This window comes from Hylobates moloch, unplaced genomic scaffold (genome assembly GCF_009828535.3).
Source record: "Hylobates moloch isolate HMO894 unplaced genomic scaffold, HMol_V3 SCAFFOLD_5, whole genome shotgun sequence".
In the NCBI taxonomy this organism is placed as follows: Eukaryota; Metazoa; Chordata; class Mammalia; order Primates; family Hylobatidae; genus Hylobates; species Hylobates moloch.
Genome location: NW_026652280.1, coordinates 150,529,788 through 150,557,577, shown reverse-complemented (window position 1 = coordinate 150,557,577; position 27,790 = coordinate 150,529,788). Strand labels below are relative to the sequence as shown.

The following is a 27,790-nucleotide window of genomic DNA, read 5'->3' as shown; positions in this document are numbered from 1 at the left end:
CTATTTGGCCAGTTGGGCAATATGAATATCGCATTCCTGATACATTTTAAAGGCAAACAGGAAATGAAATTCAAATTTACTGAACATCCACTATGGAGCTACAAGACTATGCTAAACAAATTCACATATACTGCCTCAAGATATAAAAATTATGGGAAACCTTAAATAGCCAGGCATTCTGTGGAAGTCTATTTGCTAAATTCAGTGCATCTCATAAATTCTTAATGTGCCTTGATAAAAGTCCCTGACTGAGAAGTTAGAAGAAAAAAATAAAGATATCTAATCTCTGAACCCAATTCTGATTAACAACAACAACAAAAATAGTTAAAGAAAAATGGTAGGCCGGGCGCGGTGGCTCACACCTGTAATCCCAGCACTTTGGGAGGCCGAGGCAGGTGGATGACGAGGTTAGGAGATGGAGACCATCCTGGCTAACACGGTGAAACCCAGTCTCTACTAAAAGTACAGAAAAATTAGCTGGGCGTGGTGGCGGGCGCCTGTAGTCCCAGCTACTCGGGAGGCTGAGGCAGGAGAATGACGTGAACCTGGGAGGCGGAGCTTGCAGTGAGCTGAGATCGTGCAACTGCACTCCAGCCTGGGCGACAGAGCGAGACTCCGTCTCAAAAAAAAGAAAGAAAAGAAAAAGAGAAAGAAAAGAAAAAATGGCACAACCCTTGGGAAAAATTCAAAATGTTGCCTTAGATCTTGCTATAGTCAGGAACAGAAATGCTAAATGTAGTCAGACTTGTATTCTAAATATAGTTAGATTTGTTATTGGACATTGCTTTCTAAATTTTTCAAGTATAGGGACTTCTTTTAAATGTCAAACATGTTTCATAGACTTTTACACAGTAATTATATCAGTTAATTAAAAATATACATAAAGGCTATGGATGGGCAGGGGGATTGAATAAACACTGCTATGATAAAAGCACATGTGATTTTTAGAATCTGCTTGAATTTTTTATCCAAAAAAAACTACAAATGCAGAATAATATAAAATCAGCCTAGCAGAGTATTTCTTATTTTAAAAATATTATCTATTAAATTTATTTTAATATATTCCCAGTACAATTTCACCAGCATTATTTTTATAAGGGATTAACAAAGTGATATAACTAATTCACATTTATGAAAGTCACTCTTAAAAGATGGGATGCCTGTTTTTGCCAGTAAGAAGTGGACAATTTCTCAGTTTGGGGATGTGCATTACATCTTTAAGGCTAGCCTGGGGTCATTTAATAAATTATCTTTCCAAGTACTAAATAGCTACTAGCTTCAAAGAGTTAGTGAACCCCTTAAAAAGCAAATGATTTATTTCTTTCTCGCCATTAGGGTCAAGCCAGACTATTCATTAATCCTCTTCCCATTCAAGTGAGGCATTAAAGAAACTCATATTATAATCCCAACTACATAGCTGGGACATTAAGTCCAGAAGGGCTTACTGACTGCAAAAGGCCACGAGAAGTTATGTGCAGGGCTGTGACAGGAACTCATAAGCTTCTGGGTCTTGCGCTAAGTCCACAGAGCAATCAAGCTGATGTGCTATAGCTTGGCCTCAATAAATGAAAATGTGCTCATGTAAATAAGCACAGCCCAAGTAAAAAATAAAAGCGTTAAGATACGGATTTCTCCCTGAATGTATAATCTACTTTAAGGAATTATTTTATAAATGAAAAAGAAAAATTGACTCAAAATTTATTTACAAGCAGATTTTCAACATCTAGGATGACTCACTGCAGTTCAATAAAGAGTACTAAAACCAGAAATCCCTTTCATGTAATATTAAAAGAATCAAGTTTACTCTGAGCCGAGGACCCAAAAGACGGCAGTCTGCATCTGGATTTAGACTAAGCATAATTAATCCCATTTTAACTAGAATGACTGACTATGCCTTCACCTCTGTAGATTACTTTCTTGAGTTTTTTTTAGCATTTTCTGAATCCAGTTTTTAGTTAGTGTCTGAAGTTGATTTAAATAAGCATATTAACAGCTGAAACTTTTATCCAACAATCATTCAACAATGATTTGGTGTCAGACACAGTGTATTGGTGTTAAAGTATGTGAGCAAAACAAACAAGTTCCTACTCTCATGAAGCTAATGAGAGAGACAACATAATATGCACACAAGTAGGTATTGGATGTAGTACTATGAAGCGTAGTGATCAGAAGAGTATATTGGAGGTAATACAAGTAGTACCCATTGTAATGGGGTAGGAGTAGAGGAGAAGGGAGTTGGTAAGATTCTCCTGAGGAAGGCTGATGCAGAGCTAACTAGCCAAAGAGGGATGGGAAAGAAATAGCTATGGAATCATATCCCATATTTACATTCCCCACAGATATTTTATGCCATCAGTTTCACTTTGTTGTGTATTTGCTAACCATGCCTACTTCATTATTATTACTAATTTACCTAGGGTGATCACAGTATTCGGGACTTTCTCATCCATTATCTTAATTCTATTTGATTGTCACAATGACTCTATCAATTAAGTAGGATGATACTGTTAGGTTCATTTCACATATGAGAACCTTGAGCCTGAGATAAAATACTTGCTCAATGTCATATGGTTAGTAAATTGCAAATCCAGAATTGGAAGTCAAATCTTCTGTCCAGTGCAACTGAAGAGAGACTTGAATCTCAACTACACAGACAAGATTAAACAGAAGGGATAAGCCCAATAGTGGCTTATACAGACAGCCAATATTTATAATTGAGGCAAAGCTCATTTGGAGTCTGAATTAAACGAACTGGCATAACACATTCCACAAATCCACTTGCCAGTATATACTATTTTAATGGAGGAATCATGTTTATTACAATGCAGTCACTTGGCTTCTCAAATTCATAGTTAGATATTTTATTCATAGAGTTCAAAATCTAAGCATTTGTAAAGTGCAGCTTTGTCCATAGCTTTATCAATTGGTACTAGATAATTGGATGAAATAAACTGCCCTATAACATAAAAGCTTAAGAACAAAACCAGCTTGATTTGTAGAATATATCAGAGGGCTAATACTAAATTTGACGCTTATCTCAAATGGAAGATACAAACAAAAATGTTTTTCTTTTTTACATCTAAAACAACTCTAGTTAGATTTAAATTCCTAGTTAAAGCTTGCCAACCACTCGCTTGGAAATGAACGCTATGCACCAATCTTGATTGGTACACAGCTAGAGGTAGACAAGGAGTTCCAATCCAACATACAAAAGGGAGCCTTCAAAGAGAAAACTATACTTTTCCTATTGGCTCTTCTCTTTATTGTATGATGAGTATATTGAATCTTATTCTAATCTTAAATCAATGCTATATAAAGGACTGCCATATTATCATTGTCTATTTGAATTATAGCTCTATTGCACAGCCTGGAGTGCAGTGGCACAATCATAGTTCACTGCAGCCTTGAACTGTTGGGCTCAAGCAATCCTCCTGCCTCAGCCTCCCAAGTAGCTAGTAGTACAGGCATCACACCTGGCTACCACACCTGGCTAATTTAAAAAAAGTTTTTTTTGTAGAGCTGGAGTCTCTCTGTAGTGCCCAGGCTTGTCTTGAACTCTTGGCCTCAAGCAATTCGCCCTCTTCATCCTCCGAAAGCACTGGCGTTACTGGAGTGGGCCATGAGCACCCAGTCCCCTTGTCACTATTAATATAGAAAAGAACTCTGTACTGGTTGGCTCTTGTTTAATGCCCCTTCTTTACATTTGTTTGAACCAAAAATTACGAGCTAATACTTGATAGCTGTATACTTTAAATCCACCCTCTGAGCCTCTCAAAGCTGATCTATATTCTTATATATTTATCTTTCAGCCAACATTTGTCCGTCACACCAAAATTCTGAGAGTGACAACAATTTGTAAAAATGTGTTACATTTCCAGATGAGCCAGTGCAGTCATCATGTGAAGTACTCAGATACTCCACAGGCCCCAAAGGAAATGCTAACATGGTGTCCAAGTGAAAAACAGAGACACAGCAGACACTGAATGGGCATGATTCATTTCTTTTTGGACTCATCCCCTCTAATCTGAGAATCTCTCTTTTACCAAAATAAATTTTATTTGGAACATATTATTTGGTACTTCATTAAGTAATTAGTGTCTTTAAACACAGATCATAGGAAAACACATGGGTTGCACCAGCTAAGCAGTTCATTTTAGACTACGCAAAGGCAACAACAGACTTTTGATTTAAATATTAAATTATGAATAAAAGTGAATTGTTAGAGTCAAAAGAACTACATTGATCTATAAGTACAAACCCAGACCATATTTCCAGTACAATTTTGGGATACCTGTTAAGACTGAAAAGAAAATATGATGTTTTGCTACAGAAACTGTAATTTTATCTTCTCTGAGTATCTGTCTTTCAGGCACATGGACCCTATGGATGGAGATCAACTGGTAAAATAGACATAAATAAAATCAGAAAAGTTTTTTTAATCCAAGTAATTTTATTGAACTATCTTAGGATCTCATAGCTAGATTGTATGCACAATACATCTCGGCAATATTAATTGCAGCATAACTTGAATGCCACAATATTAATGCAGTTCAGCTTATCATTCTCTTACTCTTCACTTTTTGTGTGTTATTTCACTTTTTTCTCCATTTTTGGTTACTGTAAATGTTTATTTTATTGTAAATTGACAACTTATAATTGTATAAATTTATGGGGTACAAATGATGTTATTATTTATGAATGTCATGTGGAATAATTAAATCAAGCTAGCTAACATATTCATCACGTCAAATACTTAATGTTTTTGTGGTAAGAACATTTGAACTTTACTCTTAGCAAATTTGAAATATACAATATTCTATTATCAACTATATTCACCATGCTGCATGATAGATCTCAAAAAAAAAAACAAGCATATTTCTCTTGTCTGAAATTTTGTACCTTTAACCGTTATCTTCCCATTCCCCACACACCTCAGCCCCTGTAACCACCATTCAACCTTCTGCTTCTGTTAGTTCAACTGTTTTAGATTCCACATGTAGGTAAGAATGTGAGATATTTTTCTTTCTGTGCCTGACTTATTTCACTCAGCGTGATGTTCTCCAATTCCATCAATGTTGTTGCAGATGACAGAATTTCTATCTTCTTTAAGGCTGAACATTTATTTCATTTTTTTAATCCATTCATCTGTTGATGGACATTTAGTCTGATTCCATAACTGGTCATTGTCAGTAATTCTGCAATGAACATGGGAGAGCAGATATCTCTTCAACAAACTGATTTCAAATATTGGGGGTTCATACCCAGAGATAGGATTGCTGGATCATATGGTAGTTCTATTTTTAGTTTGCTGAAGAACCTCTATAGAGTTTTATCTAATGGCTTTACATTCCCATCACAGTGTACAAGGGTTGTGTTTTTTCCCCATCCTTGCCAACACTGTTATCTTTTGTGTTTTTGATAATAGCCATTCTGACAGGTGTGAGATCATATATCATTGTGGTTTTAATTTGCTTTTCTCTAATGATTAGCAATGTCGAGTATTAAAAAAACTTTTTAAATAATTGAAAGGGGCTTAAGAAATTATTCAGTTCAGTTTTCCAATTATAATGCAGCCACTATAAAAAATTCTTGGTTATTTCAAAAATCGTGTATCAATCTGAAATAATCTATCTTTGCAAAAATACCATTCTTTCTAGATTGAAGATGTGAGTTTCCAAATTCCTTATCTAAAGCCTGAGTTCCCATAGATAATAAGCAACACAGGCCGGGCGCGGTGGCTCACGCCTGTAATCCCAGCACTTTGGGAGGCCGAGGCGAGTGGATCACGAGATCAGGAGATAGAGACCATCCTGGCTAACAAGGTGAAACCCCATCTCTACTAAAAATACAAAAAATTAGCCGGGTGTGGTGGCGGGCGCCTATAGTCCCAGCTACTCGGGAGGCTGAGGCAGGAGAATGGCGTGAACCCGGGAGGCGGAGCTTGCAGTGAGCGGAGATCGCGCCACTGCACTCCAGCCTGGGCGACAGAGCGAGATTCAGTCTTACTAAAAAAAATTAAAAATAAAAAAAAAAGCTACACTCAGACGGTGGATTACATGAGGTCAAGGTTTAAGACTTTGTTCATTTATGTTAAGGGAATAAATAAATGAACTGATGGGAGAATGGATCTAAGTTCTGTGTTAGATTATGACCAGGGTAGGCACCGTGCATGCTGATTCACCTACAGGTTCCCAGCATCCAGCACAATGCATGGCACACAGTCACCCCCCAAGAAGTTTTGTCAAATAAGCTCTTTGACCATCTCTTCTTGCAAGCTGGGGTAAGAACTTTTAAATAATGATTTTTTGTCATCTGGTGTATTTAAATTTTAAAATCCATCATTTAAAATCTATTTCAAAGTGGCTCTTAGCTGCTGCATCCTAGAGTATCTCCCCCATTATAAGTCTCTAAAAGTATCAGTTCTGTTTATGGGAAGAATTGCATGTGGCTCTCTAAATAATCATACTTGTAGAACTAGACTATTTTTGGAGGTCTTCCTTCAAAACAATGATGAATCTCTGGACTTAAGGTAGGGAACTTCTTAATAGGAGCAACATGTTGAGAAATTTCCTCTTCAGTTTGTCCTTCTTTAAAGTGAATCTACATTTTGAGCTGTTGTTTCATCAAGGATCAATAGCTGCTCTGTTCATTTCAATGTTTTCTTTCAGTCTCAATCCTTTTCTTTTAATTTATCTGCCCTTTCTGAGACTATATAGAATGTGTGAGACTCTCCTGCACAAATTCAGGATCACAAATGAGGAGAGCTAAGGTGAAACACATATTAAATAAATACACAGAGAGAGAGAGAGAAAGAGAAGCAGCAGAGAATACCAAGGCACAATAGATTGAAAAGGGGGACAGCTATACCACTGAATTTAAAAAAAAGACCTTGTGACCCAAAAAAAAAAGTCAGTGAGAAAAAAAAAAATCTTTATGACCTAAAAAAAAGGAGTGGAGGTGGATCAAACAGCCCCAAAAAACAAAAGCAGGAAAGCAAAAGTCTGGAAGAAAACGGCAAAACACAAAGGGTAGGAGAAAAGCAAGAGGCTGACAAGAGAGCATTTATGTTTGGATGACTTTGACCCCGGGGGAGACAGCTGACAATAAGATCTGACTGCATGCAACAGGAAGGATTTCACAAAAATAGAGGGCATGTCATCCAAAAAGCAGAAGAAGCAAAAGGCTTGAAAAAGAAAAGTAGAAAGCAAATAAACTCATAAACATCAAAGAAAAAATATTTCTTGAACATCAACGATTGTATCGTCAGCATCTCTAAGAGTTTTCTTTTTCTTTTTTTTGAGACAGAGTCTAGCTCTGTTGCCCAGGCTGGAGTGCAGTGGTGCAATCTCGACTCACTGCAAGCTCCGCCTCCCGGGTTCACGCCATTCTCCTGCCTCAGCCTCTCCGAGGAGCTGGGACTACAGGCGCCCGCCACCACGCCCGGCTAATTTTTTTGTATTTTTAGTAGAGACGGGGTTTCACCGTGGTCTCGATCTCCTGACCTCGTGATCCGCCCGCCTCAGCCTCCCAAAGTGCTGGGATTACAAGCGTGAGCCACCGCGCCCGGCCTCTAAGAGTTTTCAACAGTAACTTTCCTGTCCCTGTCTTACTGACAATCTCTCCAGGCTCTTCAGTGAGAAGTTAGAAAGTGCTTTGGTGGCCAGAGAGGGCCAAGAAATCCCCTCAGAGCTCTTTTTGGCCATCCTTTCACTGGGTTTCTCCGAGATTTCCCAAATGTCTTAAGTCAATGCAGTGACAGTAGTTATTAAACAAGGAATGCTGTGAACACCTTTATCTTCAGAAGCCATAAATCTTAGGTCCTGATTCTAGAAGGATCTTAAAGCTACATATATAGTCCAAGGAATTAATTGGCAAATATTGGCCATAAGTTCATTTGCTTCCCCATGTAAGCTTTTTTCCACTTTCAACCTCAGGATGAATGTCATTTATGAGCAGTTTAAATTCGAGGAAATATTCAAATTTCCAATGAACTTGGTATATCCATCCAGCAGAAAATTATGAAGTCATTAAAAATAGCATTCTCAAAGAACTAAGAAATGAGAGAATATTCATGATGTAGTTTTAAGAATACAGTTCCAATTATTTATAATACATATAAATAGGCATATATTGAATAATTCTTTAGAGAAAATTAAAGTCCCCATTGTATACTGCGAGCAGTCTGTATTTATCATTTGTAGCACTCACTGTGACAGTTACTATTTATTTCCTCAATAACCCGTAAGCTGTTTGTCTTGTGTATCTATCATGCCCAGTGCCCAGCACTGTAGTTGATCCATACTGAGTACTCAATCGATGTTGCTAAGCAAATAAATGAGGGAAATAAACAAATAAATAGAAAAAAACTGAAAAGCAACATACAATATAATTAAATTTGTTTTCTTTGGAGTAATGTCATTAGAAGTCGTTTTAATTTTCTTCTTTAAACATTCCATATGTTAAAAACTTCTAAAATTAGAATAACTTCCATAATCACAAATTATTAGTAAGAGAATTCAGTCCCAAAGAGCACATATTATATGATTCCATATATGTGAGATGTCCAGACTAGGAAAATCAATAGAGTCAGATTAGTAGTTGCCTAGGGCTGGGGGCTGGGTGTGACAGGGACAGGGAGTGAATGCTAACAAGATTTCTTGTTGGCATGACAAAAATGTTCTAAAATTAAATGCTGGTGACGGCTTCACAACTCTGTATATACACTCAAAAGCACCGAACTGCATACTTTAAATGGGAGAATTTTGTGAAATGTAAATTATATCTCAACAAAGCCGTTTAGAATATTTTAAAGTTATTAGTAAAAATAAATCGTTACTAGCCCTTCTTTTTTCCTTTGAACCCACAAACAGGGCTTTGGGGTTATAACTCTGAATATCTCTCTAAAAATTAACTTTTTTATCATAATTTCTCAACAAAGGGCAATAGACAAGTTTAGCACAAAGTGTAAGCACTTTCAGGAGAGATATTTCTTAGTCGATAAGCTAGGTTACCTTAAGAGAAATTTTTCTGGGCTTAAAACATTATTGGCGAGGTCTGGTGGCTCACGCCTGTAATCCCAACACTTTGAGAGGCTGAGGAGGGAAAATAACTTGAGATCAGGAGTTCAAGACCACCCTGGCCAACATGGCAAAATCTCGTCTCTGCTAAAAATGCAAATATTAGCCGGGCATGGTGGCACATGCCTGTAATCCCAGCTACTTGGGAGGCTGAGGCAGGAGAATTGCTTGAACCCGGGAGGCAGAGGTTGCAGTGAGCCAAGATCACGCCCCTGCACTCCAGCCTGGGCGACAGAGCTAGACTCCGTCTCAAAAAAAAAAATTATTATTTGCATCATGCACACACATATGCACACAATTCTCAACAACAAAACACAGGAAACCTATTATGTTTGAAAAATATGCAATATTCCACAAATAATAGCTCAGCAGACTAAAGCCATTACTACCTTTCTTCCTTTAGTGAACATCTCTATCATCTCCTAAAGAATATATCTTATCATTTAACAACAACTCTCTAACAACTCTGCTCTGAGTCACCTAAATTCCTCATAATGTCTTTCATAAGAGGGAGGTAGGGTTGTCTCTTAGAAAGGTAAGGTTGTCTCTTAGAAAGTAAGACATCTCTCTGGATTGCTGAAAGCAAGCTCCTTGGCCAATGGTCATTTCCCTTTAGAGTCTACAGTGTGGAATAATCTTGAGACAGCTGATGTAGGACCAGCTCAATCATGGAGAAAAGTGGTCGGGACTGAAATGGCATAGTCACTGAAATCATAAAGGTCATTTTTTTAAAACATGCCACGATGGAGACAGAAACCCATTTTTATCACACTCTGAACTGACTTTAAGTTTCAATCTCTTAAGCAAAGGCTCTCTTTGTTTTTGTCATCACACAATGTCCTATAAATTGTAAGCACTAAGTTAAATGATTATACTTAAGGGATAATAATATAATATTGTTATGATGAAACACTCTTGAAATCAGAGTGGCATGCCCAGAGTGATGGTGCAGTCCAGCTGCCTGAGAGACTGAGGTGGGAGGATTGCTTGAGCCCAGGAGTTCAAGACAGGGCTGGGCAACATAGTTAGACCATGTCTCTAAAAATGGTTTCTAAATTGGAATGAGCAGGCCAATCCCAAACTCACTTAAACATACTCAATTCAAGAAGTTACTTTTAAACTTCAAATTTTGAAATTGTTCTTTGACTATTATGCATGCTAATAATGGGCTTCCCTATTACCTAAAGCCAAATAATGGATGAATGGGGGAATGAACAGAAGGATGGACAGACAGTAGATATAGATGAAAGAATAGACAGGGATAATTGAAAGAAAGAATGAGAAAGAGGACAGAAAAGGTGGGTAAGAAGGGAGGAAAGGAGGGAGACAATGAGAATTTCAACGGGAATGATAAACTATAAGAAGTCAGTTTAGAAGAAATGATAATTTTGGTCTAAAAGACTCGCAAAATGAAGTAGAATTAAGAGGCATAAGTTAAAATAGCATCATGATAGCTAAAGAAAATCATTTCCACCACTTTATAGTATGCTTGTAAGAAAATAGAGTACAGTGGGGCAGCGGGCAGGGGGAGATTGTACTGTTTTTAACAATACACTATTTTTCAATTATCCATAATTTACTGAAAAATAAATTCCAACTCTGTCCTATTTTAGACAACACTGTCATATGTGCAAGTTTGCTTTGACAGGGAGAAAGGTCGAGGGTTTTTTTTAAATATGACCCAGCAATATATTCCTGAGGTGAGTTGTCCTGACACAGGGTAGCAGGGGTTGAAACACAGTAACATTTAACTCGTTAACAGAAAAGCTCTCATAAGCTCAAAATGGGATGTACATACAGCAATAAACTCTGTTCAACCTTACACAAGGACACAAAAGTGAAAAACAAAAATAGGGGTAGCATTCAAATTTCAAACAGCATAGTGGGCCCATTGAAATATCACACTGAAGTTGAGGGAAATCAACCACATGATCATACTTTTAAATACTATTCACAGATGGACTAGTTTAAAATGCAGTCAAAACAAGAGAAAGTCTAAAAGCAGGGAAATAGTGTAACGTCTGGGACAACATAAGCATTGGGATGAAGTGCAGAAGCACAGAGGTAGGCGTCAAGGATCTTCTGTCATTCCTAATTCTATAAAAAAATCACAACTTCTCCAGGTTTCATTTTCTCTTCTGAAATGTGAATATCTGTCTGACTTGCCTCTTGAGATCATTTTATAGTGATTAAAGAGCTGATATTTGTGAAAACAGTTTAAAAACCATAGAGTACTACAAAACATAAAGGAGAATTTGAATTTAAAAACAGGTTAAGATAACGGAGGCTCCCAGTGCCATCTGGTCCCAGGCTGATGCTTGACAGGTAAAACTGAGATTTGCTGCCCCAAACTATAGTAATTCTCTGGAATGTTTTGCTTTGCTTGGTCAGAGAAGAGGAATACACCAAAAAGGCGGAAGCTCAAATATAGGAGGTGCTGCCGTACCGCTGTGGTCTGAGTGAACAGGTGCCCCTTTAAGTTACAAATGTCACTCCCCTACAACCTGGTCTCCTCCACATTCTAATGAGAGTATTGGGACAGACATCACATGAGGCTTAATCGGGAAGAACTAGAAAAAAAAACAATGCACGCAGTGTACAAGTCGTCAGGAGCCCTCGTTTAGCCAGCAGCATCCTTTTCTGGTCTTTGGGTTTCACAAAATAATAGAGGAAAAAGACATACTCTGAAGAAATCCCAAAACAGGAAGAGAAGGAGCAGGAGGAGGGGAAGCACAACACTCTCAGTGCCCAGGAAAGTGGTGATGGTGAAGAAGTTGATTAAAAGAGCTCAGATAGGCCGGGCGCGGTGGCTCACGCTTGTAATCCCAGCATTTTGGGAGGCCGAGGCGGGCGGATCACGAGGTCGGGAGATCGAGACCACGGTGAAACCCCGTCTCTACTAAAAATACAAAAAAATTAGCCGGGCGTGGTGGCGGGCGCCTGTGGTCCCAGCTCCTCGGAGAGGCTGAGGCAGGAGAATGGCGTGAACCCGGGAGGCGGAGCTTGCAGTGAGCCGAGATTGCGCCACTGCACTCCAGCCTGGGCGATAGAGCGAGACTCCATCTCAAAAAAAAAAAAAAAAGAGCTCAGATATCTCCCCTGCAAAAGCAACTGCCTGAGGAGGCTACAGCAGGTGAATAGTTTTCAAGGTCTTTTAATTTGGATAAAATGACCAAAGAGGAGGAGGATGCTTGTGACTTTAGTACAAACGACATGTAACAGAACCTGGTTTCTTAATGTTTTGAGCAAACTGCTGGAGTGTTCTATGTGTATAATGCACCAGTGTGTTATGGTATGACATAAACTGTGTAAATTTTGTAAATATGTATCATAATATATTCATGAAAACAATCAGGACATTTTTTTTTTTAAAAAAAGAATAAGTTAAGAATAATTGAGAAATCCCTGTATTTGGGATCCAGGTCACTTTTTTCTTTCCTGGTGTAATGTTTTCAAGGGGAAAAGTGATTCAGACATCCTATCTCTCTGCTTTTCCTTTCAAGAGCCTGCCCTGCCAGATTCTTTTTCCCACCCCCTCATCTCTCAGGCATCAACTGGCAGTGCTGGTGGATTAACTCCAGCACAAGAATGTGTGAAAGTTGCTCTTCCCAGTCTGGTCCTCCCCTGACTCTTTAGTCATATGCGTAATGGCTTAGAACCTGTCCCCAAACAACCTGGAACTAAACTAGATATGCAGTGCTCTACTTCTGGAGCTTGAAGGACTTTCTTATTATGAACGAACAGCTTTTGAAACAGAAGGAAATGACAGGGACCAACATTTCTTTCTGTGACTTAAATTGTACTTGCTTCATTTTGGGATGCCTTGGAGTCTGTTCACATCGTGTTCTTTTCTTCTAAGTGTGAGTTCTCAACATAAGGGAAAGCAGAGAGGGCAGCTCTTGAAGGTAGAAAGAAGGAAAGATACTCTGTCTCATTTCATTTGATTCCCCTTAGAGTTCTGCAAAGACTCATTAGCAGATGGCTAAGATAACGCTAGTACAAGTGCAACTAGAAATGAATACATATTTAGCACCTACTATGTGCCAGGACCTAAGCTGCATGTTTCTATTCATTGATTCTACACAACCATACCCCATTTACAAATGATAAAACATAAGAACTACCATGGTAGTTCCCAAATGATTGCCAAGAGCTCACTGAAGAGAAAATGCTTCTTTTCCTACTGCTTGCCTGTTTAGCAATGCCTAGTGCATGAGAGTAGTACTTACCTGTGCCCTTCAGGTAGCATGTGGATACGACTCTGGGGACAGACAAGCCTAGGTTTAAATTCCTATTGGGTCACTTTTATTCATATAATCTTGAGCAAGGAATATCTACCATTTCTATTATGTTAGATCCCCCAGGCTGGAGTGCAGTGGTGTGATCTCAGCCCACTGCAACCTCCACCTCCCATGTTCAAGCCATTCTCCTGCCTCAGCCTCCCCAGTAGCTGGGATTACAGGCACCTAACACCATGCCCAGCTAATTTTTTTTTTGTATTTTTAATAGAGATGGGGTTTTGCCATGTTGGCCAGGCCAGTCTTGAACTCCTGACCTCAGGTGATCCACCTGCCTCGGCCTCCCAAAGTGTTGGGATTACAGGTGTGAGCCACCATCCCCAGCCTAAACAATTCTTACAACAAAAACACAACAACTTAAGACAAATAAGCTAGATGTGAACGATGTTGCTGCTATTATTCCTGCACATTTTTCTAAACCAATGGTTCACGCTTGAGGCAATTTTGCCCCACAGGGGACATTTGACAAAATCTGGAGACGTTGTTGATTGCTACAACGGAGAGTGGCAATGCTACTGGCATCTAAGAAACAGAGGCCAAGGTTGCTGCTAAATCATACCACAATGCAGACAGCCCTCTTAAAACAAAGAAGTTTCTGGGCCAAAATATTAATAGTGGCAGTGTTGAGAAACCCTTCTCCAAGGGAATAAAGTAGGCAAAGTTGAAATCAGATAAATCTATTAAGACCAATTGATGACATTCTACTTATTTAACAGAAATACAAGTGATATGGTTTGGCTCTATGTTTCCACCCACATCTCAGGTTGAATTATAATCTGCAGTGTTTGAGAAAGGACCAAGTGGGAGGTGATTGGATCCTGGGAACAGATCTCTTCTTTGCTGTTCTCATGATAGTGAGTGAGTTCTCACAAGATCTGGTTGTTTAAAAGTGTGTGGCACTTCCCCCTTAGCTCTCTCTCTTCTGCTGCCATGTGAAGATGTGCTTGCTTCCCCTTCACCCTTACACCATGATTGTAAGTTCCCCAAGGCCTCTCCAGGCATGTCTCCTGTACAGCCTATGGAACTATAAGACAATTAAACCTCTTTTCTTTATAAATTACCCAGTCGCAGGTAGTTCTTTATAGCAGTGTGAGAATGAACTAATACAACAAGCAAGAGAGTATGTAGACAGATCCTAAAAATATTCATGTACTATGATCTTGTCACTTCACTTTTAGGAATTCACCCTCATGAATGCACCCAAAAATTTTCATAACAGCGAATAGATTGGAAAATTCAAAATAGCTACTTGTCAATTGTAGATTAAGTGATTACAGGAAAGGTAACCATACAATTTGTTTCCCAAACTTGTCTGATATGAGGAGTAAAGGAGGGTATTTTAATAATTTTTCAGGATAATGGTCATATATCAGGATTTCTCTGGGCAAACAAGGTTATATGGTTCCCTGGTTATAAAGGAATGTGAAAATAAAGTATGTCACATTGTTGCTATGGAATGATATGTAGTCAGCAAAAATATTTTAAAGGATATTTAACAACACTGGAAAGTGATAATAATGTATTTTATATATCCAGCCCTTTACAAGGCTAGGTATATTTATGAATCAAATTTTATAATATATATCCTTATCTGTGTTGAAAAAAGAATGGAAAGATATAGTACATAGCATTTTTAACATTAGTTCACTGGCTGTTGAAATTACAGCTGATGATTATGGTTTTTCTCTATATTCGAAATTGCCTATAATTTTTTTAAATTATAAATATATCCTGCTTCTTTAAGAAGAAATGTAATTCAGTCCCAGTTGATGAGGGAAAGTTATTCTTCACAGAACAATGCCAACTAATAAATATAGAAAAAATGATATAAATTAGAAAAATCACACTTTTTACCCCTCCCAATGAAATAATTATTTCAGGCAAAGATCATCAATGCATTTTAAAATACTTAGGTGAAAGATTGTTGAGATATTCACAAGGTGCTAAGGTATTAAACAACAAGTTAGTTGCTAATTGTAAAGTGAAAAATAAACCTTCACAATGAAGAGATTTGGTGACGACAATATCAACAAAGTGATCAAATTTAACATCATTTTAGTGAAAAACCTGGCATTATATGCCTTCTGTTGTGATGTAACATGAAATAAGAATATCACTTATGGAATATCCTGGCCAAAAATGTTTAATTTAAATCTAATTAAGCCATCAGACCCATTTTAGTTTATAAGAAATCCAAAGAGTATAAGAACTAGGAGAACCACAGCATGCAGAAGAAATCAGATAAATCCAGAATGTGGGACAATACAACTGTCCTGCAATGTCTTCAAAAAGTAAATGCTATAAAAAAGAAATAAAGGGATTTTGAGATTAAAAGACACTAGAGAAATGTAACATGAATACAATCTGTGAACTTTGTTTGAAAAAAAGAGACAGAACTAGAGAGAGAAATGTCATCTTTAGATAATTGGGGAAATTTGAATATAAATTGAATATAAATTGGTTATATTATCATGTGTGGGTATAATATGAATATAAATTATCTTAGATATGATGATGGCATTGCAGTTATATGAAATATTATGGTAAATATTATGTCTGCAACATATTTTCAAGGTGTTCAGAAAAAAGTTCACATACTTACAAATAGCTATACAAAGTAAATATGGCAAAACATGAATAACCGCTGAACGAAGGTAATGAGTATACAAGCGTTCATATTGTACTATTCTTTCAATCTTTCTGTATATTTAGTAACTGTTTAAAGTTAACGGAAAAATATCCAAAAAGGTACGTTTAATGTAATATATTTGAAGCAGTGTGATTTCATTTAAAGCAGCATAATTAGTAGTCCCAGAGTTAACCTTTGTCTTTGTAGGTTACATGGAATTGGTGAACCTACAGCCATTCCCTTATCCTGCACACCACTTCAGGCCAGCTTTTCCAGTTTCACTTCTATAGGTCTCGTCACTTCCTGTGATATATTTCAGTTTCCGTCCTCTCCACCACAGACAGTACCACCTTCTTCTACCTCCTCCATCTTTGAGGGTCCTTATCTCCCCAAGAACAATGGAAATAGAGCACAGATCAATCAGTAACTAACTTCCTTCTAGTGGCAAAAACAGTTAGTGTCAAATCAGTTACTCCCAGGTACTCCCCTACTTTTCCCAGGCTACCTCACAGTTAGGCTGGGGTCATGTAACTGGCTCAGAGGGAAAAGGCCGGTTCTAGGCCAAGATAGCTATGAGCTATGCAGCCACTTCCATCCTTGTCTACACTTATTGCAGAGGCCCTTAGTGTGGCTGCAAAATGAAGGAAGACCCCCCATTCACATTAGACTGTGATATGAACAAGAATTACATGTCTGTTGTGCTAAAGCCACTGAGATTTCAGGGTTTGTCTGTTACAACAGCTAGTCAGAATTTCTTAGTTTCTAAATCTTTCTGAGAGGCTAAGAGGAAACCCCTCTACTATTGCATTCAGTTTACCCTTTCTTTGAATATTGCCTTTAATATGCAATTAAGAAAAAACTATTGGTGTCCCTTAGGAAATTTGTATCTCCCACAATTTTCAGAGTAAACAATGCGCATTCTTCCAAATCTCTACTTAACATAGCAACAAGCACATTTGACCATTTCCTCAAAAAGAAAAGGAAAAAGGCTGGGTGTGGTGGCTCACGCCTGTAATCCCAGCATTTGGGAGGACGAGGTGGGTGGATCACCTGAGGTCAGGCGTTCGAGACCAGCCTGGGCAACATAGTGAAACTCTGCCTCTACTAAAAATGCAAAAAATTAGCTGGGCATGGTGGCATGCATCTGTAATCCCAGCTACTCAGGAAGCTGAGGCAGGAGAATCGCTTGAACCTGGGAGGCAGAGGCTGCAGTGAGCCGAGATCACACCACTGCACTCCAGCCTCAGTAGCAGAGCAAGACACAGTCTCAAAAAAAAAGAAAAAGAAAAGGAAAGAAAAAAAGAGAAGGAAGGAAGGGAGCAAAGGAGGGAGGAAAACAGGGAGAGAGAGAGAAAAAGAAGAGAGAGAGAAGGAAAGAGAGAGAAAGAAAGACAGAAAGAGAGAAAGAGAGAGAGAGAAAGGAAGGGAGGGAGGGAGGGAGGAGAGACTGCTTAATAGGTTGGGAAGTTCTTTTGCCAGGACTTCTACATACCCTCCTGTATGGGTCAGATGTGTCACACCCAGACACACAGAAAGCCAAAAAAGCATTAAAATGGGCTACAATTTGGTGACTTGGGAAGAAAAACATAAAAACATAATATTTTCTTAGAAAGGATTTCTAAGCCTAAAAATGAATTATTGCCTTGGACAATGACAGCATTAATCCTGGATGAAAACATACCTGGCTGGCTCTATATGAGAATTCAGATTTCTTGATTTCTTTACCACCTATTGATTGGCAACATTTCCAATGAACAATTTTACTTATTTCATTTTAAATTGATTTCTCTTTTTAGCAAGACTGTGCTTTTTAAGAGCACTGAGGCGAAAAAAAATCATTTAATTTTACTTTTTAAAATCAATGTCTACAAGACCCTTTCAGTCAATGGATTACCCTTGCTATCCATTAGACACCTTTCTAGGCTGTTCACTGACCTTTTGTATCTCATATACGATTGCAGCACTTTTAGTCTTACATGAAATGTTTTTGTCATTTTCCCCCTTTGCTCTTTCTGTCACTTTTAAGTTCTGAACTTCACTCTGTAATTGCTCAGCTTCTCTTTTAAACTTGACATGCATTATGTGTCTTTTGTGCCCTTAATTACATTTTGTACTTTGGGGTTCAACTGTGTTGGTCTTTTCTAATCCTACTATATTGACTGCTATACAGCAAGCCTCCTTCCCTCTGGGAACACTATTTATCTTTTTTTTTTTTTTTTTTTTTTTTTTTTTTTTTTTGTGAGACGGAGTCTCGCTCTGTCACCCAGGCTGGAGTGCAGTGGCGCAATCTCGGCTCACTGCAAGCTCCGCCTCCCGGGTTCACGCCATTCTCCTGCCTCAGCCTCTCCGAGTAGCTGGGACTACAGGCGCCCGCCACCACGCCCGGCTAATTTTTGTATTTTTAGTAGAGACGGGGTTTCACCGTGGTCTCGATCTCCTGACCTTGTGATCCGCCCGCCTCGGCCTCCCAAAGTGCTGGGATTACAAGCGTGAGCCACCGCGCCCGGCCCACTATTTATCTTTAAGCTATTTTTTTTCCAACGCTGAGAACCACTAAATTTCTTTCTACTGCTCTTTCCCGGAAATCTCAGACTATCCTGTTGTGATGCCAAGATCTATTCACTAGAAACATAATTACTTCTCTTTCAACATGAGCTCTCTATATGCATATTTGAAAAAGAAACCAAAGTGACAAAATGTAGAAAAGATACATGTGTCAAGAACAGACAAGACATTTCAGAATACTCAGGAAGCAAAAAATATATATTTCATAAAAGTATGAGAAGGAGAAAAAAAGGATTGTTTCTTAAAGAAATATAATATGGGAAACATTGAGTTAAAGCACAGTATAAACACATGGACTTTACAGAATTAAGAGTAAACAACTTTAATGTCTAGTGCACCAAACACAAAAGCACTAGCTGTGAAGAATGGTATCATTTGTCAAATGCAGGCAAACATCTTGTTCTATGGAAACATGTGCGACAGTCTCCTCATTTGTCCCACTCTACCCAGTATTATCTCCCTCCAACCCTTCTCCAGAATGCAGCCAGAGTCCGTACCATAAAATGCATCTTCACTCATTTCTCTGCTGGAAATGCTTTCAATGACTCTCCATTCTAGAATAAAGCCCAAATGCCTACAAAACCCTAATTATCTGGACCCTATTTACTTTTCTTTCTTCATTTCTAGCCACTTCCCTTTCTTCCCAAAAGCTGTATGTTCCAAACAGAATGTTCTTACGGTTTTCCTCTGGACCTTTGTATACATTGGTTTCCCAGAATGGTCTTTCCTGCTCCAACTCCTCTTGGTCTGTCTATTGCTTATTCATCTTTCATGTAAATGCCTCTTCTTACCTGACTCAAGTAAAAATTAAGCAAACCCCTTCTGTATATTAATATAGTTCATTGTATTTCTCCTATCATAACACATAACTCACTGTTAAATTATCTTGTTTACTTACCTGCAACCCACTTTATTCAGCAAGCAATAGGATGGTAATGACAAACATTTATCATTTTTGCCAATATCCCAGCACCCGGCACTGTACCTAGCACCTGATGAAGACTGATAAATGCTTTGTTGGATGGATGTTGTACAAGTATTTAGTAACCCAAGGTCTAATTTTAACCTCTGGTTGCAATTCTTGTTGAAAATCTCTCCAAAACAAGAACTGGCAACCCTTAGCATGTGCATTAAAAATGGCTCATTAGCAGGATACCTTTGGGATATGGGACAGTTGATGCCTCTAGTATCCCTTTCCTACTAACCATAAGGGCTTGTAGTGATAAAAGATACCCATCATGTTCAAAATTCAGCAGCTGGGGTTCTCTTAGCACCCACGCAGTCCATCTTCACCTGTTTACAGGTACTTATTTAGCCACCAAAACCTTCCAGGTTCTACTCTGCAGAAGAATCAGGGTGGCCCAGTAAATGCCATCTCCCACAATTTTTAGCCTGACAATATGATGGATTAAGCATTTTAGAAGGAAAAGCACTCCTTCCAAAGGCCGTCAGCCTCTTTCTATTGTGTAATGAATCAGTCTACTTTTCTGTCTTAGTATAAATCTAGTACAATAAGAAAAATTGCATCTCTTTGGAATGACTAAGCAGCTTATATGATCTCAGAGTCCTCATCTTAGAAATAGTATCCTGGGAACTTTAGATTTAGAGATAGAGAAAAGTGGCTCAAAGCTGTACTAATCCCATCTAGAAGTCTCTGAAATCAAAAACTACTTAATTCAATATATTCTGCTTGATTTTAAAAACTTCATTCCCTCCTTTTCAAAATTTCTCCTGCAAGGGCAGGAAATTCAACCAATGGAGGGTACAGTAAAGGGAAACTGTATTGAATCAGATTTGGAATATTTACATATTGAAGTTTACGCTCTAAAGTATCAAATTTAGTGACTCAGGAGAAAACTTCCTTTAAAAATTATGTGAATGTCATTTAGTACTACCTTGATTTTGCAAGAAATAACATTTTTTTTGAGAGAGAATCTTGCTCTGTCGCCCAGGCTGGAGTGCAAAAGGTAATAAGAAATAAAGAAAGCCTTTGAGCATTTGGAGGAGCAAATTCAAATCAAAAATACTTTTCATTGTTTTTTATTATTATTAACAGAAAAGGGAAAAACATGAACATTATCTGGCTTACTGCCCAAACTATGGGCATCACTAAGAAAGTATTTTCACTCCTCTTAATATCAAGAGTATAAGAATTCTGCTGCCAAAAATAAAAAAAAGTGAAGCTTCATGTCCAGGAGAGTGGAGGTAAAGCAAAATGCTACCCAAACTGTTGGTAATTTATTAGTAAGTGTAACTTAAAATCAAATGCTTTTTGAGTTATAGAATGTGGAATAATCAACCTTTCAGGGCTCAAATGGGCCACAGATTTTCAAACAGGACATCAACAGAAATAAACTGTAGAAAAGCTATTTGGACTGTCCTAAATCTAAAATAGCCCTAGTTCCCAAATATGTCTGTTCATGTGCTTCTTTTTATGCCTGACTACAAATTTGCTGACAGATGTTGTGTCTCTTAAAATAGTCAAATTTTGATATTTCTTCTTTGTTTACCCAGTAATTGCTCTCATTAGGACCTCCCGACTTTACTCTTACCAAAAACTAAACTTGGGTACTTTACGAGTGACCCTGACATTTTCTAGTAGCTCCTTATTTCCTCAGATGCCAAAACCAGCGACTAATACTTGAATATTTTTTCCATACCTGACAGAGCCTACAATCCCATCCTCCTATGACTGTCCAAATAAATACAGTTCAGCCATCAAAGTGAGTCAGAAGTAAGGTCACATACCTGGACCAGTGATAGAAAGGTTGGGCATTTGAACAGAAAATTAACAAATATTAAAGTGAGGAAGTTTAACGAATATTAAAGTTAGAAAGTGTAAGGTGCTTTCCTGCCCAGAGATTAGAAGACCTGACAAGTCTAGAACTCTAATACCCACAAATGGCCTATTGCAGCTTTATCAAGATGCACTCCACAGAATAATAACATGGGAAGATGCCCCCCAGATTGCCTTTCATGAGCAATAAATGTAGAAGCAGCTACACGACACAGCTTTTTTCTTAGAGATTCAGAAAGTGCATTAGCATATTAAAAGATTTTTTAAAGCCTGTCCATAAATAGACCTATTTATCTCTGTTTAATCTGATATTTAACCTGCTTTTTGCCAAATATTTTTAAAAATTATTTTTAATTTGTATATATTTATCTTGTAAAATATGTTGCCAAACTTTTTTGACCACTGAATACCTATTAAGATCTCTGAGAACTGGTATCCCAAGAAATATGCTTGAGAAAAAGCTGACCTTCTCAGTCATTCATATATACTGCTGCTTCTTGATCACCTAGGGCTACCCTATAAGGTCAGGCATTGACCATTTGATGTCCTAAGGCTGTGTTTCTTAAACTTCTACATGCGTATGAGTCACTGGGGATCTTGTAAAAACATGGACTCCGATTCAGGAGGTCTAAGGTGGGCTCTGAGAGTTGGGGTTTCTAACAAGCCTCCAGGTGATGCCAACGCTGCTGGTCCGTGTCACACTTTGACAAAGCTCTACAGGGACCTGGCAATGGGAAAATATGCATTTCTCCAATCTCTTTATCTTACCATTCTTAATAACAAATCTTCCTAAAATACTGCTTTCATTATGTCACTTTGCTGGTCAAAACTTTCAGTGCTTCCATCTTCTCTTCCACATTAGTCATTCAATGATAGACATTTATTAAACCTTTATTGTGTGGTAAATAGATTAAGAAAGCCTCTGTCCCTATATACTCAAGAAAGAGGTGGGTAAGAAACAAGGCACAGAATGCCAGGAGCCAAAACAATAGAGAATAGCTAATTTCAGTAATTTCAATGTGCTACATGACTAGACCAATGATTCCCAAAGTGTGTTGCCCAAAACATCAATGGAAACCATCAGCATCACCTGGAAACTTGTTAGAAGGCAAATTCTCAGGGCTCATCCTAGACCTACTTAATCAAAAACTTTAGAAGTGGGGTCTAGAAATCTGAGTTTTAACAAGCTCTCCAGATGGTTGAAAACCACTGGATTAGACAATCAGTAAGTTTCTCTCCAGCTCTAAAATGCTATCATTCTGACGGCTGATAGCTCTTTCAATGACTTTTGTTATCCAGACTTTTATAAACTAAAAGCATACTCTCTGGAATTAACTTCCGGGATTTAAAATCCACCTCTTACACTTAATTGCTGTTTACACTTGCACGTTACTTCAGTTGTCTATGCTTCAGATTATTATCTATAAAATGAGGGCAATAATAGTACCTATTTTCATATGATTGTTCTGAAAATTAAATAAACTATAATAATAAAAGTAGCTAACCAGGCAAGATGCCTGGCATGCGGTGCTTCAGATCATAACACAGTCATTACCCTCTTAATAAGGCCTTCCTTGGCCACTCTATCAAAATTGCCACCCACCTCTACCATTTCCTTGTCCCCTTCCCTGCTTTATTTTTCTCCTTTGCAGTTATTATTCTCTAACATACTACATATTTAAATTGTTGCTTTCTTTACTATCATTTTCCACTAGAATGTAAGAGCTATAAAGCTGCCAAAGATTTTTGTCCATTTTGCTAAGATCTGTATCCCCAGTGTTCAGTATAGAGTTTGGCACATTATAAGCACTCAAAAAATATTGGTTGGGGCTGGGTGTGGTGGCTCATGCCTGTAATCCCAGCACTTTGGGAGGCCGAGGCAGGCAGAAAGCCTGAGCTCAAGAGTTCGAGACCAGCCTGGGCAACATAGTGAAAACCCATCTCTACCAAAAATACAAATTAATATATATTGGTTGGATAAATAAGTGAATAAATGTTAACTATTATTGATATTTATCTTATTACTAATAATTAGCAATCTAAACTTTCCTTATTGAAACAGTTTCTACTTCTTGTTCATTGCCACAAATTACGCTTATGTCCCATTCCATGCTCTACTCAAATTATGCCCCATTTCTAAGATGCCCTTCTGCCTAAATTCAGCCCATGGTAGACCCTGCTCAAGTTCTGCCGTTTCCTTTAATATTCTCTGATGACTGAATGACTCTGATGATTCTGGCTCTATAGCTCTCTGAATGTCTACATTGTTTACTGTCTGTGCCATACAATTTAGCACTTGATTATCTTAATCTAGTGTCAGTAGAATGAGTAACTTTTAAGGAATTTACTGAAAGAGTCTGTGTCATTCATGCAATAAATATTCCATGAAAAACTGGAGGAACGAGGCCCCAAAGGAAACAATAGAAAACCTTATCATTAATTATCCATGTTGTCCTCGAATAATAAAAATAGCACTTTACATTTTACAAGTGACCCATTAAGGCTGTTGGAATCAAAATGGAGTCCCTTATGTTTAAAAAAAATCTGAAAATAGAGCCAGGGAAGGCAGCAAAAAGAAGGCTCTCACACTTGTATACCTGATTACAAAACTTACCACAAAAGACTGCAAATACCAAAACCTTGCAGGAAGGCCACTGCACCCTTGTGTCCAACCTCAGACTGATGTTCTCCATGTTATTATATGTCTTTGTACCCAAGGATAATCATTTCAATAAAATTATGTAATATTCCTCATTTTTTCTGTAAAAACTCTTTGTCTTCCTTTACTTCTCTGAATACACACATAGTTTACTATGCACATTTCCCCATTGCAATGCCCTACTCTTGAATATTTTCTTTTAGAGAGCTTCTCTGTTACTTAAGTTGACACACTTTTTAACATATCATCCTAATTTTGATTAGATGATCTCAAAGACTATGCATCCTTGGTCTCAAATTTTCAAAATATCTTTAGGTAAATTATGAAGAGACCATTTCCTGAACTGTAAAACATAAGAATAAATTGTGAAAGTCATAAAAGAAGCAGATAATTACCCAAGAAGTTGTCAAGTTCAGGGATGGAAAATAATTGGCTCTTTTGCCCTGAGTCCTCCTGCCAACTGGATCTGCCAAAGGCTTCACCATCATCCCTATGCAGCACTCGACACAGGCATTATCAATTGATCAGAGCTGGCAGAAAAGGGGACACCTATTTGCCATGCTATCTTACTCTAACCATTCTGCTTTTAAAGGTAAAGGAAACAGATATTTAAAATTTTAAAGTGATTTACCTTTTACAAAGCACTTGTTAAAGTCGTTGGAATCAAAATGGAGTCACTTATGTAAAAAAGAAAAAAAAATAGAGCCGGGCTCTATTTGTCCAGGTACATACATGGTCATACATGGTGACAGAACCAAGACCTAAGCCAGCCTCCTGATTCTGTCCAGGGCTCTCTGCCCCTCCTACTCCATTTCTGAAATTCAGTACCTACATTTTCATTCTAAAGCAATCAAAACATAAGAAGCAAACCTTTGACAGTTTTCCTACTAATGCTCATTAATATAATGCTGAAATGAAAAGTGACAGCTTCAAGTCAAGTGACGGACAGGGTTGGTTAGCCTGTTATTTTTTAGTTCAGTTTATTTACCTAAACCTAGAATATGTCATGACTGGAAATAGACAAAACAGATTATTCTAATTCTGCTGTCCTAGAAAAAGAAAAGGAAAATAGTCCTCATTAATAGGAACTGGGCTCAAATCCAGTCCTGAAATAACTTCCATTACTGAATCAACTTTTTAAAGGTGACTTTTCCTTTATTAATGGCAAAGCATTTTAAGCATAGCTTTAATTACTCAGTTTAAATTATAGGCAGACATACAGAGTTGGAAAAATATGAAAAAGAGGTGAGAGAGAGATAAACATCTACTTTAATATAATGACCATTCGCTCACTATGGAAATTATGCCCACATTATAATTTTTCCAGAGCCTCTCTCTGAATCACAGTTTCTAAATATTAAAATCACCTCTATAATGCAGTTGGAATAAAAACTGACTTGTCAAATTTTACCTAGTCAATTGATAATTCTATCTTGATTAACTCTCATTTTTTAGGCATACTATAATTGAAGCTGCTTTTTTTTTTTTTTTTTAAGAAAAATCATCATCTAACACAGTTAGAAATTGCTTCTGGCACTATCTGCTTACCTAAGGAAACCAGGATAACTGGCAGTTCTGTTACTTCACAGAGTTAATCCATTTTAGCAACTATGTTACTTAGTTACAAGGTACCAGCAGTTGGTCCTGTAGTTTGTCCTTTCGCCCTGAGAAGGTGAGCCTGATACATATTTGAAGGAAGAAGGAGGAAAGCAGCAAGTACACAGAATCACTTCTCCTCAGCATGCACCCTGCCACCACCCTGGGGAGAAATGCTGAATCCACAGCTGAAGTTCAGGGTCTGTGCTGCCCCTCCTCCATGCAAAAGGGCAGTCAGTTCTAGGGTTCTTCCATCGTGTGGAAACAATTCCAAAGGCCCTCAGAAAAATCCAGCCACAAAGCTGGAGTGATTCTCACCTTAGCTCCCTAAGTTAGCCCAAAGATCACTGGTGTACTGGTGTACCATGAATTGGGGTCAAAGCAAGAATGTCACCAAGAGTTCTGGCCAGATCCCACCATGCTAGCCTGGGCATGGTACCTTTAGACAAACAGGGTAGCCAGGACAAATTTTGACTTCTAGAAAGTAGACTAGTATTTCCTAAAGAATGTTGCAGGAAACATTGGAGAACTCTACTTTCTAGCCTAGTCATTACAAAAAATCAGAGATGGCTTCCCCTGTATCACATTACTGAATGAATTTTTCAGGCAGTAGATTTAATCATCTGGAAAAGAGTACAAGTACCCCAACTCACTCAGCAAAAACATTTTTACTAGTTGGCATCTAAGACACCATTCACAATTACTGGAAACCCTTTAAAACACTACCACGTTCATAATAAAAACCCAAGGCCAGGAGCGGTGGTCCACGCCTGTCATCTCAACACTTTGGGAGGCAGAGGTGGGAGGATTGCTTGAGCCCAGGAATTTGTGAGCAGCCTGGGCAACATAGCAAGACTTCATCTCTTGAAAAAAAAAAAATCCTTGAGAAATGGCTATATGCTTGCTAAGTCTGACACAGTAGGTAGAAAATAAGTTTAAGAGTAGAAAGGACTTGATTGGGAATTATGGGAATTACAGTTTGGTCACTGCTCAGCTCTGTAACCTTGAGTGAAATCACTTCCCATCCCTCAGTCTAACTTTTCTCTTTTTAAAAATAATCATAATAAAACTAATTTCACAGTGGAGTCCTGAGGATTACATAAAAAACATAGAAAAAATGTCTTCATAAAAATGCCTGGCCCAGCCAGGCGCGGTAGCTCCCGCCTGTAATCCCAGCACTTTGGGAGGCCGAGGCCGGCAGATCACGAGGTCAGGAGATCGAGACCATCCTGGCTAGCGCGGTGAAAGCCCGTCTCTACTAAAAATACAAAAAAAAAAAAATTGGCTGGGCGTGGTGGCGGGCGCCTGTAGTCCCAGCTACTCGGAGAGGCTGAGGCAGGAGAATGGCGTGAACCCGGGAAGCGGAGCTTGCAGTGAGCCGAGATCGCGCCACTGCACTCCAGCCTGGGTGACAGAGCAAGACTCCATCTCAAAAAAAAAAAGAACGAAAGAAAAAAGAAAAAAAAAAGCCTGGCCCATGATTAAAAAAAAAACTAAATAAATAATAATTATTTTCTTCTCCTATTTTCTTTTTACTAGTAAATATGCCAAATGATTTTAAATATTGTATATAGCTTAAAAACTTAAGTAACATGCCAGTGTCTTATCTATGCAACTGTTGTTTGTATTGCTAATTTGAAGCAACTACTATTTATGTATGTAATTATATGTGAAATTTGAATGAATTATAACTCTGGGCAATCATCTAGTTGAACAATTCAAATTGGTACCATAATCTGGATCTCCTTTTCCAGAAATACATTGCAACTTTATTTCTCTTCTAATCAATCTCATTATGATGGAAGAGAAAGAGGGAAAATCTGTGCCTCATCAGTTGAATAATAGCAATGTGTTATGGCCTCTTTTCCACTGAGTCCATTTCTTTTGTGTTAGATAACATGTATCTCTCAAAGTATTTTTGCTTATCTGTCTTCTAGAGCCTGCTTATGCATCTTATATTGCAAATATATCATTCTATTCAGTTTTAGAAGCAAGTATGTACAATTCTGAAAAAGGAGGAGAGAAAGAAATGCATGTTTGATGCATCTAAGAGAACAGGCAGAAACAGTCTATGGCCAAGGACAACAGCAGGCTTGTCCATCTGCCCATCATCAAACTGAACTGTGTCCACTAGTTATCAGCAGGGGGTGGCCAGTGGGCATCACACTA

The 27,790-nt window shown here is 38.1% G+C and overlaps 1 protein-coding gene across 6 annotated transcripts in view; it reads right to left on the bottom strand.

The window, feature by feature from the left end:
- Nucleotides 1-27,790, bottom strand: part of SLC44A5 (solute carrier family 44 member 5) — a 392,569-nt gene that overhangs the window by 278,606 nt on the left and 86,173 nt on the right. The gene's annotated exons all lie outside the window — the stretch shown is intronic.